Genomic DNA, 13594 nt, shown 5'->3' on the forward strand with positions numbered 1-13594 from the left:
CTGTAAAAGGGGAATAACACATCCATTAATGTTTATGAGATGCTCAGATGCACTGTACTACAGAGGCCCACAAACGATTGGCCAGCAGCTTTACAAACTTCAAATTGATAGCTAAACAGAAATGCTTTCCTTTTTGCCTAGATATTGTGTGATGGGTTGTTAGTATAATTTTGCAGAACAGTGAAGGATGGACAGGAGAGAAGTATGGTCTGCTTGTGGTGGAGGTGGATAGGTGGAATTTAGTGAAAGGAGTGCTGGAGGCTGGCATCCTTAAGAGGGCAGAGTTAAGGTTGTGGTGCATTTTCTGTGGTGTATGATGGTTGTGCTAATGGCAAGCGTCTCTCTGTGCGGAGGAATAAAAGATCTACTTTCAGTAGCCTTAACTTTTCATTTCCTTGCCTTTTAAGGCTTATGTTTGATATAATGTGGGCATAGATCAACCATAGCTGACCCATAGCACAGTGTTCTTGTGTATTAATACATTTAGCTGTTTTGTGTAATAGACACTTAGATAAGTGGGATAAGATGAATGTGCACCTGGCTGTTTTGGTTAATTTCACTTAGTTTTTGTCTTGGACTATGTCTGCTACTCACATGCCCAGGATAGTGGAAGGCATTTTGTTTGCAAAGGAGAAGAATTGCCATTCAGTCAGTCGGGTATGTGAGGGGTATGGAGTGTGTTGCGGGGAATTTATACCTTGGAGCAATGTCAATTTCCTCTCGACCTGGTCCATCTGCTTCAGCTGTACTGGCTCTTTCTTTTATTGTACTTGTTTGTGAGATAGCTTATAGGATCCCTAGACCTTACCCTGCTGAAGAAAACTCTTCAATAGTTCTATGTTAACAAAACAGCTTTGGGGGCACTTAGGCCTGAGGAAAACCTAATTAAAGTTAGTTTAATGCAGAATTTATGAACTCCCAATTCAATGGTACTTTGGAAGGCTCCTGCTGTGATGATGCAGTGAAGAGAATGGCAGATATTGCAAAATGATACATCTAGTCTTCATCTTTAGCCTTCTGCTTTCCAATGCAGAATACCACCCTCAGTCCATGTTTCCCAGTCCAAGTAAACATTCAGTACATTTCACATAAAAATACAGCTCTCCCTTCCAACAGCAAGTTTCTTCTCTTCCCATTTTGTAGACTGCTTTAATAACAAAACTGAAAGGAACATTTGTCAACTTACCTTTGGCCCAATGTAGAACCTTTATAAAAATAAACTTTAAAATAAAAATCTTAGAATAAACAGGAAGGTTTCCACAATTAAAATGCCATTAAAAAAAAAAGCTGCTTTAAATAAATAAACAAGCCTCTGCAATGTTTCAAACCCAAATATTACAACACCAAGAACCAGAAAGTAAAACAGGCTAGAAAGAAAAGTGAAACTGACTCTGTTAATGTTCATTGTCCAAGCGGAGTGACACATGACATGGGTTGTATTTGTTTTAATGTCTTTGTTTATAATAATATAAGGCCTGGCTCCTACAAGGAGCTCTGTGCAGGCAGTACCTACATGAAGCACCACGGACTTCCAGGCAGGCACAGGGGTCTGCTCAGATAAATCTCTTTGCAGGATTGGAGTCCAAGGCTCAGTGTTCACACAGTTTTTGTACCAATAAATTGTTTCATTGATGGGTATGATTTTTTCACTGATATAGTTATATCAGTACAATCCCTTGTATGGAGGCAGTTATGCTGATATAAAGCTCTTTTATATAGATTATATAAAATCCTTCCCATAAGCGAATAAGCTATACTAATGTAAGTAATCTTTATATTGGTAAAAAGAACAGGAGTACTTGTGGCACCTTAGAGACTAAGGATGCATCCAAAGAAGTGGGCTGTAGTCCACGAAAGCTTATGCTCTAATAAATTTGTTAGTCTCTAAGGTGCTACAAGTACTCCTGTTCTTTTTGTGTATACAGACTAACACGGCTGCTACTCTGAAACCTGACTTTATATTGGTGTAACTGAGTCCACACTAGGGGGGTTGTACTGCTTTAACTATCCTGGTATATTTAAAACACTGCAACTTCTGACTGTAGAGAATGATGAAGGTGGTGGTAAAGTACAGAAATTATGTTTTCAGTGTATGATTTTTAAGTTCTTTCTTTAAATAAGAATCCTTTCCTTTCCATTCCCCTTCCTTAGTACAAGCTGCATGTCCCCTTGCGACCCATTCCCAAACCCAGTTCTCACAATAGTGCACAGAAAATAATTCAGTCCTTTCTTTCTGAGTGATGGATGCTTTTTGGCTCCATCTCCCCCTTCTCTCATCGCTCCCACCCAACACTCTAAATGACTGCTTTCGAGCCAGAGCTGAGCAAGAGTGCATTGTAGTGATATCTGCATTGGCTGTTTGCAGCTGGTTGAAAACATGGAAATGCTCAAAATGAGTTGAACCAGACACATCCTTAATGGGTGAAATGAGGAGTACAGCAAAGCACACGGTCGTTGGGGATTTTTTTTCTTTTAATTTTCGTGCAAGTCTGCAGGCACGCATTCACGAGAGTTCAAATTTCTGCCAGACAACTCACTCCAGGGCTATTTAAAGAAAAAAAATCCACACATTTTGCTCATCTTAAACTTTACAGGGTAAGGAGCACTTGTCACTGTGAGTGCACTGAAGTGTATTTTAAGTTTCTAATTATAATTTCCATTTGTGAGCATAGTTTTGAAGGTGGTTATCTTGCTGAAAAGCAGGGTTGGTTCCGCCACCGGTAGCGAAGGAGTCCACTGAAGAAGAAGGAAACACTAATGTTTAATTAAACATCTGTTTTAAATTACCATTCTTTTTATGATTAGCCTACAGCAGGTTTTTGTCTCTCTTGTGGGGTTCTTAATGTTAGCATCACAAACATCACTTTTTAACATAATGATTCATTCAGCTTATGTAGCATTGTACAGCAGGTAAACTGTGTCGAACAATGAATCCCTGCCCCAAAGAGCTAATAATCCATAGGTAGAAGTGGGTATGATTCTGGGCAACAAAACTGACACAGGCTGGTTTATTATGGAACAGGTGTTTCTTGAAGGAAGAATGGAAGAAACTTGGCTTCTACTCTGAGTATGTCGTGTGGTTCCCACTGTATATGTGCACATGCCTAATGCATGTGAGGATTCTTTTTAATAACAGTGTCCATTAAGGTATCCTTTGCCTCCTCATGTTCCTATATGAGCATAAAGGGCAGGGTGGCTGCAACCCTCCCTCAGTTCCCTCTTAGCACCCATGGTAGCAAAACAGAACCTGGTGAGTGTTTGACACAATAGTTCTTAGCCTTAGCTAAACCTTGTACAAATCTTCTAAAAACCTTCAGAACTCTTCTTGAAGGAACATAAATCCACACCGTTTAGAGTCAAGCACAGGAGTTTATTACGCACAGCACTGGCAGAGTGTCACCTTGCTTATCAGGCTCAGAGATACTGCAGAACAATTAATTACAATAGATTATGTAGGGCGCTCTTTGGGCGGAGAGAAGCAACGGTGATGGGTTTTCCCAAGTCTCTGGATAGGTTCTAGCAGGCAGACAAGATAAGCACAGTAAGCCAATGGTCTAAAAGATTACATAATGGCTCCGCCCAAGGCTCAAATTAACATATTGCTGACACACAGATAATTACCCCAAACTATGTCTATTAAAGTGTATAGGTTAAATCCTAATTTTGGGGTCCAGGGGAATGAGGTAGCAACTCTCCCAGTTGACCAACAGGTACATTCCTGGAGATTTAAAGCAAAAAGCAGTAATTAGTACACAATAGTTTATAAGTTTACCCTTGCATTTCTGTGGGCTAGGATTGGCACACATATGTGAGGGGAGGGTGTCATAACTCATGTCAATCATATTAGGCCTCTCCCTGAACTCTGCCTGGGATCTGAGGGGTATTGTACCGCTATCTCCTCCCTGCATTAGGGAGTAACCGTGAGCCTTTCTCAGTGCTTCATGTGTCTATAACTCACGATAAGGACACCCAATTACATTTGGAGTTATGCTGACTCTGCTCACTGACATGAAACACACAAGCTTATATGTTTACCCCAGCTTTCTCATAGCTATGTATTGTTCTCTGTAGCCAGCCCCCATGGCCCAGGCCAAGCTGTGGACTCCGGGCCTATATGAAAAGTTCTTAGCAGAAACTGCAGTTAAGATCTTACAGCCATATTAAATGGATTATGGCCCTTCACTTCTGATTACCTTGACTTAGAACTGCTGTGATCATATCTACCCATCTGGACTAAGGGTTGATGCTTGGACGCTCCCAAAACAGAGCTCCTTAACACGGCAGACTGAAAGCCCGTACCTTTGAAGCCCTGTCTATCCTGCAATGGGCTAATTCCCTTAAAAGATGTCCCCTTCTGCCTAGAAGAATCACATATACCAAACAGATGTTCAGTATGGCTATCATCCTCTGCTAAGACATGTAAGTTGTGAGACGCGCGGCTGAAGCTCCATCTTCTGGAACAATCCGTGAAGGTCTCATCAGACAAGCTTCAAGATCCTGCTGCATCATCCAGTCTAGCAGGCAATCAACACCGAAGATCAGAGCAGAGAAGACTTTACTGAGAAAAGGCCTGACCCTGGCACCACCACCCCGACACCAAAGCTGTTTCCAACGTCAAAAGCATCAAAGCTGGCATCTACCTTTCTGGCACTGAAATCTAGCACTGATAGAGGCAGCTCTGAATATGGATGCAGAGACTCCAGGCCGGACAATGTAAAGACTCCAGAAATAAATCCACAGTGCCAGCACTGAGTCAAAGGCTGGTGCGAAGGAGCCTGTGTGGAGAGCAGGCTTTGCTGACATGGGCAGGCCCAAGTTAAGACAAGACAAGCCCAGACAAGTAATTGGTGAAACAACTAACAATTGTGAACATGTTTATAACAAATAAGGAAGGCAGAAACTAACTAAACTAATTATTGTGGGTATGTTTGTAGTAAAGAAAGTAAGCAGAAACACCCTGAACTGATAAGCTTGCCTGATGCAATCTGCAAAGCAATGGGACTTTACTTGGAAGCAGCGCCATATTATTGCCTAGGCCGGTAAATTTGCAGGGGTGGAATTTCCCCTCTGTGCCCCGCCCCCCTGCATCAGTTCACCTCCGCCTCCTCTGCAAGTGCACCGCCGTGTCCTGTTTCTCTCCCCTCCCAGCGCTTGCGCCGTGAAACAGCTGGGGAAGAGGCGGGGCCGGGGATTTGGGGAAGGGATCCAATAGGGGAAGGGAGGGGGTGGAGTTGGGGCGGGGACTTTGGGGAGCGGGTTGGAATGGGGGCGGGAAAAGGGCAGAGTTGGGGGCGGGGCCAGGCAGCAATTATTTCCCGGCCTACGGGCGGCAAAATTATTAATCCGCCACAGCTTGGAAGAAGTATATATGTTAGCATCTAGGAAAGATGTATATAACTATGTGGTGTGACACATGAATTGGAATCGTAGTGTCACCCTGTACCTCTGTGTCTGGGCCTGGCCAGCATGGGCAAACAGCTGTTACGTGCCTAATAAATTTAAAATAAATTAAAATTAATGGAGATATCCTATCTCCTAGAACTGGAAGGGACCTTGAAAGGCCATCGAGTCCAGCCCCCTGCCTTCACTAGCAGGACCAAGTACTGATTTTGCCCCAGATCCCTAAGTGGCCCCCTCAAGGATTGAACTCACAACCCTGGGTTTAGCAGGCCAATGCTCAAATTACTGAGCTATCCCTCCCCCTGTGACATGAAGTGGAGTCAAACAGAGTTTTTTGGATCCCAGAGAACTGGATTAGATGTTCTCCCAAAACTGGAGAAGGTGTTCTGGATAAGTTGACAAGAACAAAGACAAGAACTCCAAATAGCTCAACCTGTTTGGCAGAAAATCATACTCCTCTGCCTTCCTACAACTGCATGTGGCTAACTGCCAGCTTTACTGGCCAAGTATGACTTCCTAATCTGGGACAGGTGATGTCCTTTCTCAAGAAGAGGCTTCTCCTCCTATTATTTCATCATTCTGAAAATGAAAGGGGGTATTCACTCTATCCTAGACCTGAGGAGACTCAACAAATGCATGCAGCATCTCAGGATCAGGATGGTAAAGCTTGCCTCAATAATTCAATCTCTCCAAGCTCAAGACTGGTTCATGGCTCTAGACTTGCGAGATGTGTACTTCCATATAGCTGTACACCTAGCCCACAAGAAGAACTTAAGATTCACAGTGGAGCACAACCATTATCAATACATGGTTCTGCTCTTTGGATTCTCCACAGCTCCAAGAATATTCATAAAATTCCTAGCTGGAGTGTCAGTGCATTTGTGGAGGCAGGGAATCCCATGTCTACCTGTACCTGGATGAATGACTGATCAGAGGCAGGTCCCAAGAAAAAACTATAACAGCCTTGGAATACATTCTTAGAACTCCTTGTGAACTATGATTAGTTTTTTATAATTAAAAAAATTAATCACGATTAATCACACTGTTTAAACAATAGGATACCAATTGAAATTAAATATTTTTGGATGTTTTTCTACATTTTCAAATATATTGATTTCAATTACAAAGTATACACTGCTCACTTTATATTATTTTTTATTACAAATATCTGCACTGTAAAAATGATAAACAAAAGAAATAGTATTTTTCAGTTCACCTTATACAAGTACTGCAGTGCAATCTCTATCGTGAAAGTGTAATTTACAAATGTAGATTTTTGTTGTTGTTACATAAGTGCACTCAAAAACAAAACAATGTAAAACTTTAGAGCCTCCAAGTCCACTCAGTCCTACTTTTTGATCAGCCAGTTGCTAAGACAAACAAATTGGTTACATTTGCAAGAGATAATGCTACCTGCTTCTTATTTACAACGTCACCTGAAAGTGAGAACAGGCGCTCGCATGGCACTTTTGTAGCCGGCATTGCAAGGTATTTACATGCTAGATATGCTAAACATTTGTATGCCCCTTCATGCTTCAGCCACCATTCTGGAGGACATGCTTCCATGATGATGATGTTCGTTAAAAAAAATAGTGCGTTAATTAAGTTTGTGACTGAACTCCTTGGGGGAGAATTGTATGTCCCTGCTCTCTTTTACCCATATGCTGCCATATATTTCATGTTCTAGCAGTCTCCAATGATGACCCAGCACATGTTGTTTGATTTACGAACACTGTCACTGCAGATTTGACAAAACGAAAAGAAGGTACCAATGTAAGATTTCTAAAAATAGCTACCGCACTCGACCCCAGGTTTAAGAATCTGAAGTGCCATCCAAAATCTGAGAGGGATGTGGTGTGGAGCATGCTTTCAGAAGTCTTAAAAAGGCAACACTCCTATGCAGAAACTACAGAACCCGAACCACTAAAAAAAAAAAAAAAAAATGGCATCTGACTTATATGATGAAAATGAACATGCGTCGGTCCACTCTGCTTTGGATTATAGAACCCATCATCAGCATGGATGCGTATCCTCTGAAATGGTGGTTGAAGCATGAAGGGACATATGAATCTTTAGCGCATCTGGCACGTAAATATCTTGCGACGTCTGTTACAACAGTGCCATGAGAACGCCTGTTCTCACTTTCAGGTGACATTGTAAATAAGAAGCGGGCACCATTATCCCCTGCAAATGTAACCAAACTTATTTGTCTGAGCGATTGGCTGAGGTAGGACTGACTGGACTTGTAGGCTCTAAAGTTTTGCATGGTTTTATTTTTGAATGCAGGGGTTTTTTTTGTACATAATTGGACATTTGTAAGTTCAACTTTCATGATAAAGAGCTGGCACTACAGTACTTATATGAGATGAATTGAAATATACTATTTCTTTTGTTTTCTACAGTGCAAAAATTTGTATTAAAAAATAAATATAAAGTGATCACTGTACACTGTATTCTGTGTTGTAATTGAAATCAATACATTTGAAAATGTAGAAAACATCCAAAATATTTAAATAAATGGTATTCTATTATTGTTTAACAGTGCGATTAATCGTGCAACAGCTTTTTAAATTAAATTAATTAGCTAATTAATTATTATTATTTAGTTATTAAAATTAATAACTAAATTAGATTTTAATTTAGATTAAAAGTAAAACAAGTTTAACACAAAAAGAGGATTTTAAGTGAGTTCAAGTGTGAGGGATAAACAGGGGCGGCTCTAGCTTTTTTGCCGCCCCAAGCACGGCAGGCAGGCTGTCTTTGGCGGCTTGCCTGCGGGAGGTCCGCCGGTCCCGCGGCTTCGGCATACCTGCCGCCGAATTGCCGCCAAATCCGCGGGACCGGCGGACCTCCCACAGGCTAGCCGCCGAAGGCTGCCTGACTGCTGCCCTCACAGGGGCCGGCAGGGCGCCCCCTGCAGTTTGCCGCTCCAGGCACATGCTTGGAGCACTGGTGCCTGGAGCCGCCGCTGGGGATAAAGTCAAAAATGGTTACAAGCAAAGAAAAGGTGATCTCTTACTTCCACCCGAACCAATTACCTCACCATAGTTCTTCCTAGACCTGCCCTCAAACAGAGAGAGAAGAAACTGCATACACTGGATGTGTCCAGAGCTCTTTATATTGCCTTGATAGCACCAACCCTTTCTGGTTGTCTCCCCACCCTTTTGTAGCCATTTCTACCCATCTAAAGGCCAAACCATCGTGTCACAGAGAATCTCCAAGTGAATCACACAGTGTATTTCCACTTGCCATCAACTAGTTGGCAAGTCTCTCTCTCCAAACATCAAAGCACACACCACCAGCTCACAGGCAGCATCTACTTCCTGTGTTAGGAATGTTCCAATTTCTGAGATTTGCAAGGCTGCCAGAACATCTTAAGGAGCCACAACACCTGTAGGGTAGGTAACCATTCTGCATTTAGTAGAGAGGCAGTTACCATAGAGGGTGGTGTGAAGTAAGGCACAGGGTTAGGAGTGGATGAAGGAGACAAAAGGAGTAATGAGAAGAGAAGCACCAAGTGGAAAGGGGATGTAGGAGAATTGGAAATGCCAATTTTATTAAAAACTTTCAAAACATCTTTCTCAGTTCGTTAGTGAGAATGTTTTCTTCTTTGTGAATTTTCATACCCTTAATGTAGAACTTTTTCTTAAGATGTACGTATACTTGTGAAAGAACTTGATGGGCCTGATTCTCCAGTCACATCATTGCAAAATTGATGAGAGGAGAACTGGGTTACATATTTATGTGGGTGTCCAGAACCTGCATGTCCTGCTGCTTTCCTGCACCTACCCAGTTGGTTTTCAGCCAGCTTACCTACTTTAAAGTGGAGGCTGCTTGATGATTAATCATATTACGACTGGGGTTTCTTTCATTCACGTAAAACACGATTAATAATTTGTAAAGCTGCCATTATTGTGTCCAACCTTTGCTGCTTGCTGTTGTTGGTTTGCCCGTCTCATCACACTGACTCAGAGCCTGCGCATGGAAGCATCATCTTCAAAAATCTCTGAGGGTGCTGCTTAATAACAGGTGCTCATCTTTCAGGACAGCAGACAAGTGAATTTTCAGCAAAGTGCTAGAAAGGTAAGGTTAACGCCTGGGAGGCTTTTAGAACCTTTTTACTTAAATGTAAGGCAAAATGAGGACAGGGAGACAGTGTAGGAAATAACTGACAATCCTTACTTGGGGGCTGATTTATCAGAGCACTTAAGCATATGGCTAACTTTAAGCACAGGCTTGAATGCTTTCCTGAATTGGGACTTGATTCCCACTAAAAAGTACTGTATGTCCTTGTTTGAAACTTGCAAAGAAATGCAATTTTACTTCAAACTGTTTCTGTTGAGGAAATGTCAGCAAAGGTTTTTCAACCTTACAATGATGGAGGAGGGATTTCTAAACTACTTCTACCTCTATCCTTACATTCCAAGTTCCATTACTACACATCCTGTATAATGTGCTCCAACCTTTCCTGTAAGATTTACTGCAGAATTCATTATCTAGTCCAGATGTATTATTCAGCACCACCAGAAAAGGGAATAGAGCAGTAGAAACAAGACAGCAGAAAGACGTAACCTGAAAGAACCCTTAAGTCCATTATATCCCTTAGAATAGAGTGCATGGGAATAAGCATGAATGAATGAACTAGCTATGTTTAGAAACAATTACAGATGTGGAACCTGCTTGTCTAGACATCTGGTCTTTTTATCTAGATCAATTTGTTACATGTGCACTTGATAATACTTGTGTGCTAAATCTTGCAAATCTTCACTTAGACTACAGATATCTGAGGATTTGCAGGGCTCTAAACAGCTCCACAGGTCACTGCGGAGAGGTGACCAGTGGTGCTGGAACAGGTTGGCGGCCTTGCCCATCCACTTTTCACAGGGGTGGACCCCTCCCCCTTTCCGTCTTCTTCCCTCCCTCCCCCAGACCCCACCCTGGCCGGGATGAGGGGGGACCTTGAAGCCACAGCCTGGCCATGATACAAGCTGGGTGGGCAGCTGTGGGGAGCCATGGCAAACCCCCCACTTGCCCACGGGGGGTGAGTGGCTGAGAGGAGCCCCCGGCCATGTCCCTGCCCCCCAGGCTCCCCACCTGCCTGCGGGCAGGGAGAGGGTCCACGATGTCATGCTGGCTCGGGGGAGGAGGAGGTGCCTCGGAGCCTCAGCCCGGCTCCAGTAAGAGCTGTGTGGGCAGCTGTGAGGAACCGCGGTGTGGACCCTCCACCTGCCCTGGGTGGGAGGATGTGGGGGACAGCGACATGGGCCAGGGACTGCTCGCCCCCCCCCCACCTACGGTTTGTGGAGGGTCTGCCGCTGCTCCCCACAGCTGCCCGCCCGGCTCTTAGCATGGGAGTCTGGGTCCCTCCACTTGATCTGGTGAGTCTGTGCTACAGCAAAATTTGTATCTGTATCAGAGCTGCTTGCCCCAAAAATACTCCATGGATATGCAGATATAAAGCAGATACCCGTGGATTTGCAGGGCTCTACTTATTTTTCTGCAGGATCAGGGCCATAGGCCACCTCTGCAAACCCTTACTCATGCAAGTCCTCCTTATTCTTGCGCTCATGTTAGTTTTCTTATTACAGTGGTTTTCAACCACCTGTGGGCCACACACCCCTGAGCGTCCACAGACTAAGATTTGCAAAGGAGTCTATACCTCCCTTTGAAATTTTTTAAGTCTGCAAATGAAAAAAGGTTGAAAACCACTCCCCTCTTAGAATCAATGGAGCGGTATATGTAGGGTGACCAGATGTCCTGATTTTATAGGACAGTCCCAATTTTTGGATCTTTTTCTTATATAGGCTCCTATTACTCCACACTTGCTATCTGGTCACCCTAGGTATATGTGAGTAAACATGACTCACGGGAGTCAGGTTTGCGGGACAGGGCTCGCCCATCTCTCTTAGTAAGAAAATTTGAAAAAAATAAATCCTCTTCATTAGGTGACATACTAACCACTCCAGCTTCCCTTTGAAAAAAACAACCCACACCTGTATTCCGACTTCAGCTCCCCCAGGGGTGTGAATCCACCCTAACTGGACTGACTTAAGAGTTACTCCAGCAGCCAGGCCTGACTTTCCAGCCCTCTCACTAGCTCAGCCTCTGGGTGTGGGAGCCCAGGGTTTTAAAAACAGCACTCTGGGGCGTGAGTCAATGAGGATCAGGTGCCTGTCCTGTACCCCATGAACTGCAAAATCAATCATAAACGCCCGTAAATACCTAAAAAAGGGGTGGGGGCAGTGGAAGCCGTTGGCTACACTACAGTGCATCAAAATGACTTCTCAGGCAGCGCTAGGGTGACCAGACAGCAAATGTGAAAAATTGAGACGGGGGTGGAGGATAATAGGAGCCTATATAAGAAAAAGACCCAAAAATCAGGACTGTCCCTATAAAATCTGGACATCTGGTCACCTTAGGCAGCGGGTGAATGGACACACACCAGTGTGGGGCTGAATCCCTGGCTGGGCACCGCCTTGGGTCCTGGTCCCCTGGGTGTGCGCTTGGCTGCAAAGGAGGCTTGGAAACAAAGTAGGGTGACCAGATGTCCCGATTTTGGGGTCTTTTTCTTATATAGGCTCCCATTACCCCCACCCCCTGTCCCGATTTTTCACACTTGCTGTCTGCTTACCTTAAAACAAACATTTCCCCCCTCTTTGCCTCCCCGCTGACTCCGAGCCCAGCGAGGTGAGGTTGCCTAAATCCTCCCTGTCAATCCACTCCTGGCGCTGCGGCGCCCCACCCCTCCCCGCCGCCCCTTCGCAAGCCTGGGCAGCCGGGGTGGGACCGGGCGCTGCAGCAGGGAGGTGGCAACACACACCGACGCGCTGGGAAGCGCCTCCCCTGATCCCTCCCCTGCTCCTCGTCCTCCCAGCACACACACACCCCGCCGGCTGCCAATCCGTCCTCTGCTCGCTCACACGGCAACAACATGCCTGCCTGGGAAGCGGCGGCTCTCGCAGAGGAGCGGGGCTGGCTCCAGGAGGATTATTAGCCCTGAACCAAAGGGTGGGAGTGGGGGGCAGAAAGGAAAACCAGCAAGCAGAGGAGGAGGTGGGGGGCAAGGCAGAGACTCAGCCCTGCCACCCCCCGCTTTCTCCCCACCAGAAACCAAGCTCCCAGTGCGCTGGAGGAGCCCAGAGCGAGCAGCAGCCCAGCCAGGTAGTAAATACCCTTCATGCCCCACTCACGCCTCTGCCTTTGCGGTTTGCTCTGCTCCATGCCCCGGGGCTGGGATTAGCCTGGCAGGTGACACACGGTGCAGGGGGAGCCAGCCCAGGCCTCGGGGCTGCTGCTGGGCTCTTGACACAGGATTTGGGGAGGTGGCTTGTCTCTGCCCCAGGGTGTGGGGGCTGCGGTTGCATTTTGGGAGGGGGGCGTTGCATGAGGGTGTTGCCAGGGTGGGTGGCTGCAGAGGGAGGGGAAGCGGGGCATTGCTCCTGCAGGTAGATCCGGGGCCGGGCAGGCAGCAGGGCCAGCTGATTGGGAGCAGGAGGAGGGCAGCTTGGGCCGGCCGGGGCCCCGGTGCGCGGTTGTACTGAGCAGTAGTGGCAGGAGGCGGGGGTAGATCCGCGTTGCCCGTGCCGGGCGTTCGTGCTGATTCCGGGGATTTGCCAGAGCTTCGCTCCAGCAAGTCGGCAGCGGCGGCTGGGATTAGGAAGAGGACAAGTCGCTTTGTGGGGGGAGGAGGGTTGGCTCAAGGGCTCCTGTGGGTTGGCAGCGAGGGAGAGGAGGCAGGCTTTGCTCACTCACCGCTTTGCAGCACTTAAAGGGGACTCGGGACGCCTGCAGCCGGGGGAGGCAGGTTGCAAAATGTGGGAGCCATGGACTTGCCAACAATGCCACATGTCACCTCTTTTTTCCCCCTGGGCCACTGCTCCCTCACTAGCCATTCGCAAACAGCCAGCACCTAGCCACCCGCACCAGAGAGGGGCAGCGAGGGCATGTGGCATTTGTGGAGGAGGCTCTGAGGAGAGGGAGAGAGATGGTGACATTACTAGGAATTGTTTATTTTGTGCTGACAGTGTGCTCCGTGCTGCACAAGACCTGAAGATTCAGCATGGCTTTGACCTGAAGAGTGTCCTAACCCAAAGGCAGAGCTAGACTAGACAGGAGGCTTTGGGAAATCCAGAGGACACTGCTTTTCCTCTGGTGCTGACAGAATTCCCACTGGTGTCAGTGGAGTTATTCCTGA

At 45.8% G+C, this 13594-nt stretch overlaps 1 protein-coding gene across 6 annotated transcripts in view; it reads left to right on the forward strand.

The window, feature by feature from the left end:
• The window catches only part of CCSER1 (coiled-coil serine rich protein 1), a 1155725-nt gene that overhangs the window by 62471 nt on the left and 1079660 nt on the right, over positions 1 to 13594 (forward strand). For 5 of the 6 annotated variants that reach the window (XR_008445082.1, XM_054029821.1, XM_054029823.1 and 2 more), the window contains exon 1: positions 12302 to 12561. The exons of the other annotated variant lie outside the window; for it this stretch is intronic. The gene's annotated coding sequence lies outside the window, so the exon portion shown is untranslated. Of the gene's footprint in view, positions 1 to 12301; positions 12562 to 13594 lie in introns of those variants that run through there. 6 annotated transcript variants of the gene reach the window in all.

Source organism: Malaclemys terrapin, chromosome 5, assembly GCF_027887155.1.
Source record: "Malaclemys terrapin pileata isolate rMalTer1 chromosome 5, rMalTer1.hap1, whole genome shotgun sequence".
Lineage (NCBI taxonomy): Eukaryota > Metazoa > Chordata > Testudines > Emydidae > Malaclemys > Malaclemys terrapin.